The sequence below is a fragment of the Anastrepha ludens genome, chromosome 5 (assembly GCF_028408465.1).
Source record: "Anastrepha ludens isolate Willacy chromosome 5, idAnaLude1.1, whole genome shotgun sequence".
NCBI lineage: Eukaryota > Metazoa > Arthropoda > Insecta > Diptera > Tephritidae > Anastrepha > Anastrepha ludens.
In genome coordinates, this window is record NC_071501.1 from 92,295,432 (window position 1) to 92,301,911 (window position 6,480).

Below are 6,480 nucleotides of genomic sequence, written 5' to 3' on the forward strand. Positions count from 1 at the left end.
CTACAAAAACGAAGAGGAACTAGAAAATCAATCGGACGTCCTCTATGCGAGGAAACGCAAGTCTCTTAGTTAGACAGCTGTTCCATATTTTTTACTAAACCGTTTCATAAATATTTATTTTATTTTTGTTCTTTAGCTTGTAGCTCTTTAATAAATAAACGTCGAAGTAACTCTGATTGTAAGCTTTCGACTTCTAGTCGCCTAATTTTTATTTAAATTTTTTAACAGTGCAAAAAATACTCAAACGAGTAAGTAATTGACGAGATTAACCAGTGCCTTAAAAAGTTGAATGAAAAGAAATTTTTTCGATACTTTAAATTACAAAAATGTTGGTAATAGTAGTAAATGTGAGAAATACTCTTACGTACCACCTGAAAGCGGGCACTTAGCGGTCGCTTCTCGTTTACACTCAGCTATTCCTAGAAAACCAGCGTACAACTGCAGCAATCGTGCTGAATTGCAATGTGTACCTACACATACGCATATATGTATGTATGTGTATGTGTGTGCTTGTAGTGAGCATGTGTGGGCATATGTGCTCGCAAAATGCCACCTGCGGCGGCGCAATGGCAAGTGTCATCGCCGTCACTCGATTATGCACAGACGCACTCATTGATATACACTTACAAACACCTATACATGCACTCATATGTGCTAATTCATATTGGGTACCCTGTAGGGATAACCTAAACTAGGGAGAAAAAAATTTTGGTCAAGAGTCAGCAGGATTTCGTCGTCTGTGGACCTATTCGCTACCCAAGTTGTGAGTCTTCAGAAGGCGATAGATTCAAAGTAGAAAATGAACCTGGAAAGTCGCTTTCCTTGCAAATTGTGAGGGTTGGAGTTGTGTGTGACTACGGCTTCTCAAGTAGTAAGTTTTTTATATGAAATTAAGAGATAACAGATACTACTCTAACGGCTGAGAAAAGGCCTACCTACGATAATTTACTTTGGTAGGGCGGAAAAAGACTAAAATTTCTTGTGAAAGGTCATATGAAATAAATATTTGAGAATCAGTTTTTTCTATGCTGAAATAAAACGGCACCAACGGCAGCTAATATTTTAAATTACCTATTTTTAAACTTAGGCACGGGCGTTGAGATGCCTTAAAAAGCTCAAGACATTGAGGCGTTTAACGGAGTTTTTCACAAACTCCGGTGAGTTTCACAAACATCCCTCCACTCTTTATATTTCATCACCGGTGTTATCCTGCATCATCGGATTGGTGTCATCTTTCGCAGTCATCCTTATTTGATTTGAAAATACGCTTTTAAGTCCCTTTCCACTAGTGGAAGTACCTTTCGAACACTTTTTTTTGTTTTTAATTAAGGCATCTCAACGCAAATTGGGACATCGAGTTAGCTTGTAAAGCTTTGCGTGCAGTTGACGCTCTTAACGGACAGAAGTCGTTAAATATGTCTGGCACAAAGAAGTGAAGAATAATCGGGGACTACTGGTAGAGACCTCGAATTTTCGCTTTTTAAACTTGGTAAATCACTGCTCATTTCTGTCCCAGGACACGGAGATGTAACTTTTAACGAACGACTCATAACTCTCCCTAAGGAATAACTGAGAATGCTTACGCTTATTCTCATAGCCTATTCAGATTACAAAGTCATCTACACAGGATTGGAATATGATCCACTAACTCCTGACCAATACCCGGAAAATTTACATCGGAGCGAATTGTGTACTTTAGCTGCATGTAGTAAAATTTCAAGAGGAATAATCTTGTAGAGCATTTTAACCCTTTAGCTCCCTCACAAAAGTGTCGTTTAGCGCACTATTTTATTTTTGAGAGTCTAAATTAAGTGGCATTTGGGCGGTCGCTAGTCGGTTAAAATATTTTACAAAATTATACAATGGAAAATTTCACTAGGGGCATGCTCAGCCAAAATCTTTATACAAAGGGCGTACAAGTCAACAGAGAAAAAAAAAACAAATGTGTCCCCTTGAAATATGAAACAATGTTTTTTTATGAATTTACTTTACTTATTTACTTACAAAGCATTTACGTTGAGATGTTCAATAAAATAAAATAAAATTATTAAAAAATATTACAAAAATCGTTTGCCTCTCCCACAAGTTGAACTATGGACCTCTGGAGTAATACTTTAGTACTGTATTCTGTCGACTATTCCAGCTGTGGCAGTGCTACGAACTAAATCACAGTATTTTTTCTCATAGATACTGCCGAATTTAACTCTTTAAACTCATTAGAAGCTGATCCCTTTACAAGGCTTCAAGTGGCAACAGCATCAGCGCAAGCTAGAGCTTAGTTTTTCGTCTGACAAACTGACTAGAAGCGTACTAGTGCGTTACTAGTGCACTTCCCTGCAGGGTATGCACGCACGCTGGGTTGATTCACGCAAGTGCAACACACTTGATTACGCTGCTGAATAACTCATCACTCATTCATGCATTTATGCATTCATTCATCAGCAGCGATTCGTTCGTCTGGCTGTCGATTGAAATGTTGACAGAACAGCAACAGTTGCACTTAATTGCCACCATATTTGTGTGTGTGTGTGTACATACGAGTATATATTATATATATATTGCATATTGAGTGAATATTTGTGTGATTGTCTGCTGATGATGAAGTTGTTGCGTTGCAAGCAGCCGAGCTACCATAAGTGTTCGCGCCACAGATGGCTTAATTAGCACCAGTCGTCGGTTGGAGCGCGTATGGTGGCATTAATTAAAGAAATATTTTTATTCATAAGCAATAATGCCTGCATGCACATGAAGATGTTCACACTTTGACGGCCCGCTTGAAATTTCGATGCTATTAATTTCTGTCATTTACTTCTCCGAGCAATTGCCAGCTATTAGCTGTGAATCATTTCATACTACCAACCGCCAGCGCCTTTGGCCGTTGCCTCTGTGCGGCTGTCACTGTCAGCGGTATTTGCATTGATTTACGTCGTTGCTGTGATTAATGGCACGCATTGAGGAAGATTATTAATTGTGAAATTAATATTAGATTGGAAAAAAATTGAAATGCGTATTTTTAAAACTGAAATTTGCATAAATTTACATCGATATGTGTGCGAAATTGTTTTGAAGCGTATTTCCGCACTTTGCCACATGTGGCCACTGACGACTCATCGTGCATCGGGATATGCGCTGCACTAAAGAGAGCATTGCGCAGGGATTTATTGAAAATGTATTTATTTCTAATTTAATTTTTATATATATTTTATGAAAATATACAGTTAAGGAAAAAACTCTACGTACACCCTACTATTTTGAACTTCTAAACAACTAGTGATAATATTCAACATAATTTTGATGCCAATGTTTACGACATTACAATTATTTAAATTCAGAAAGCGATTTGTAAAACACGTTTTAACTTTAAAAATGGCAAATAGAAAAGAAATTCAGCAATCAGTTCGAAATTTGGTGGCTAATCTTCGAAAAGAAAAGAAATCTTACGGGGAAATTGCTGAAATAGAAAATTAAGTCGCTCTACAGTGCAAACTATTGTCAAAAACTATAAAAAAACCAACAGTACCGAAAACAAGCCAAGATCTGGAAGGCCGAAGAAGCTTTCAAGACGCGATGTCAGTAGTGTCCTTAAAGAAGTAAGATCCAGAAACAAGTGCCGCAAAACTAGCCGAATACCTTGCAAGATGTTCGAATATTGCTGTTTCATCAAGAACAGTAATAAACGTTTTGCATGATAGCGGCTTTCAAAGTAGAACAGCTCGCTAAAAGCCATTTATTTCAGCCAAGAATCGCAAACTGCGCCTGGATTTTGCTAAGGAAAAGAATGAATTTTTGGAAGAAAGTTGTATTTACTGATGAAAGTAAGAATAATATTTTCGGGAATGACGGCCGAAACAAGGTTTGGTGAAAACCGAATACTGCACTTGATCCCAAAAATATTCAGAATTTACAAACAAACAAAAAATCTGAGTACGCAGTTTTATAGCCTATTGAGTTTTCATATAATAAAGCGCAAGTTTGATGGAGCATAGATTAACCCATTTGATCCCATTGTACTCGCTTGAGTACAGAAAAAGCATCTTTTTCGAAACGACGTCAAAAGCCAACGCTTACAAATTTTTAAATGTACTCGCCACTTTATAATACAGAGCAATGTTGAAAAGGAATACACATGTTTTTCCTTCTTTTTTTTGAGTCCCGTTATCCGTTATTCAGTTGTCTTTGCTATTTTTCTTCTTTTCATGGTTTAGTTTGCAATAAGCTCTCTGTTTGACAAAATCTAAGTTATCACGGAAAAAGTTCAGTGTTGAAATATTCATAATACATATAATTTGTATACTTTATAACAAAAATACGAAAAAAGTTGTGGAAAAGCGCATTTCGGTAGGTTTAAATTCAAATGTACTCACATGGGTACAGTGGGAACATTAATATATATTTTGTGTGCATATTTCATGTAGATTTGGTAATGGATGTAAAAAAAATTTACGGAAAGAGGTTTCACAACCTTTCTGCGGCCACCGACTATAATGAATCAAATGACCGTAGTCACTTCGACTTCGCTATTATACCGCCAAATACCCACTGGGACACAGATGAGGAGGACATTGAAGAGGATAATATATTGCGTGATGATATTCCAAGGGATGTTCCAGGCGAAGTTGACTTATTTTTGAGCAGTGACAGTGATGATGATATTCCACTTGCAAGCTTACAAAAAAGGCAAAAGTTGTCAAAAGATCTAAATCCAAAATGGAGAAAGAGAATAACAAGTGCGAAAATTCCAGAAACGCATTTTTACGAACAATCCCAACTTGAAGCGTGTTCTTTATTGGTAACTAAGAACCCAGTTGAAATTTTTGAAACCATTTTTGACGATGAGGTGGTAAAATTAATAATCGATCAAACGAAAATATATGCCTTGCAGCATAACAAGCATGATTTTTGTTTCAATGAGGAGGATCTTAAGAGGATCAGAAAGAAAGTCTCCCATTAGGTTCAAGGGTCGTCCTTGATCTTTTGGCAAACATTCCACATCCGACCGATCACATCGTATTTTTCGACAACTTCTTTACGTCATATGACCTTCTTAGAATTTTGAAAGAACAAGGATTTAAGGCTACTGGGACTGTTCGTGAACGGCGGTCCAAAAAATGTCCTCTGAAAACGAACAAAGAACTACAAAAGAAGCAACGGGGAGAGTTTGATTTTATGTAAGTTTATCATAATGATTTATTTGAATAGTTGTTTTGTATCAAATTTTGTAGGTATTCTGACTCAGGAATACTTTTTGTGAAGTGGAATGACAATAGCGTTGTGACAGTGGGAACAAACTTTGATAGAACTGAACCTTTACATACCGTCAAACGATGGTCAAGACAAGAGATACGCAAGGTGAATGCCCATCAGCCGAAGTTGATAGCGGAATACAACTCAGGAATGGGAGGAGTTGACCTCCACGACCAAGCTTCGAATACTTACTATATAAAGTTTAGAGGAAATAAATGGTGGTGGCCTCTTTTCACCGCAATGATAAGCTCGTGCGTAGTAAACGCATGGAAGCTTTATAAAATGGCAAGTAAGAGTCAATGCGACTTGTTGCAATACCAACGTGAAATTGTGCGATTTTATTTACGCAATTATAATATCCGGGACATATCTTCAAAATGATCGACAACGGCATCAATAGATAGTTCCTCATATAACCATTTTCCCAAAAGGATATCGAATCAGCTGAGGTGCAGGGAGTGTCACCAAAAAATTCGATGGATTTGCGAGTTATGCAATGTAGCCCTTTGCGTGGAGAGAGAATGTTTCAAAAACTTCCATACTGTTAACCGAACTAATAACCAAGGAAGTCTCTGAAAGGCAATGTATATACATATTATCCCATTGTACTCGATTGGGTACAGCCCAAAAAATGCATTTCTTTGATTTTTTTTCGTGGTTTTCTTTTTTAAGGAGCTTAATTACACTATTTCAATAAACGTTTTATAAACGCATTTAAAAAAAAATTGTTTTATATAAGGTTGGGATTTAATGGGTTAAAAAAAAAATTTGTGGCTGAAGATGTTAGATATTCCTTCCATATCAAAAATGTTTCGGGACTTCGTTGTATGAAGAGAATCAAGCTCATAATTCGTATCAGTACAACCAATAATGGGATTGTGCGAAGGCAGTAATCGCCCAGAAGTGACCAGGTTTTGCTAATATATTAACAGAAGGCCCGAGTTCCATTTGGACGGAGTTCTACGTTCCACGCGGAGTTTCTTATCTCCCAGTGGACGCATTCCCAGCTGGCGGAGCGGGAAATGCCTGTAGATATGCGAGGTAGATGAGATATAATATACCAACAGTGAACCAAAGCAAGCGCGCACCTGTGTGGAGGTGCAGATACATAGATATCTTATTTCGATCCTAGAGTAGGCGAGCTAGCAAACTACCTATTTGAAACTCCTCTCGCTAACGAATCGTAAAACTGGCTTGGATAAAAAAGATCAAAGCAATAGGCGACGGACGACCTTT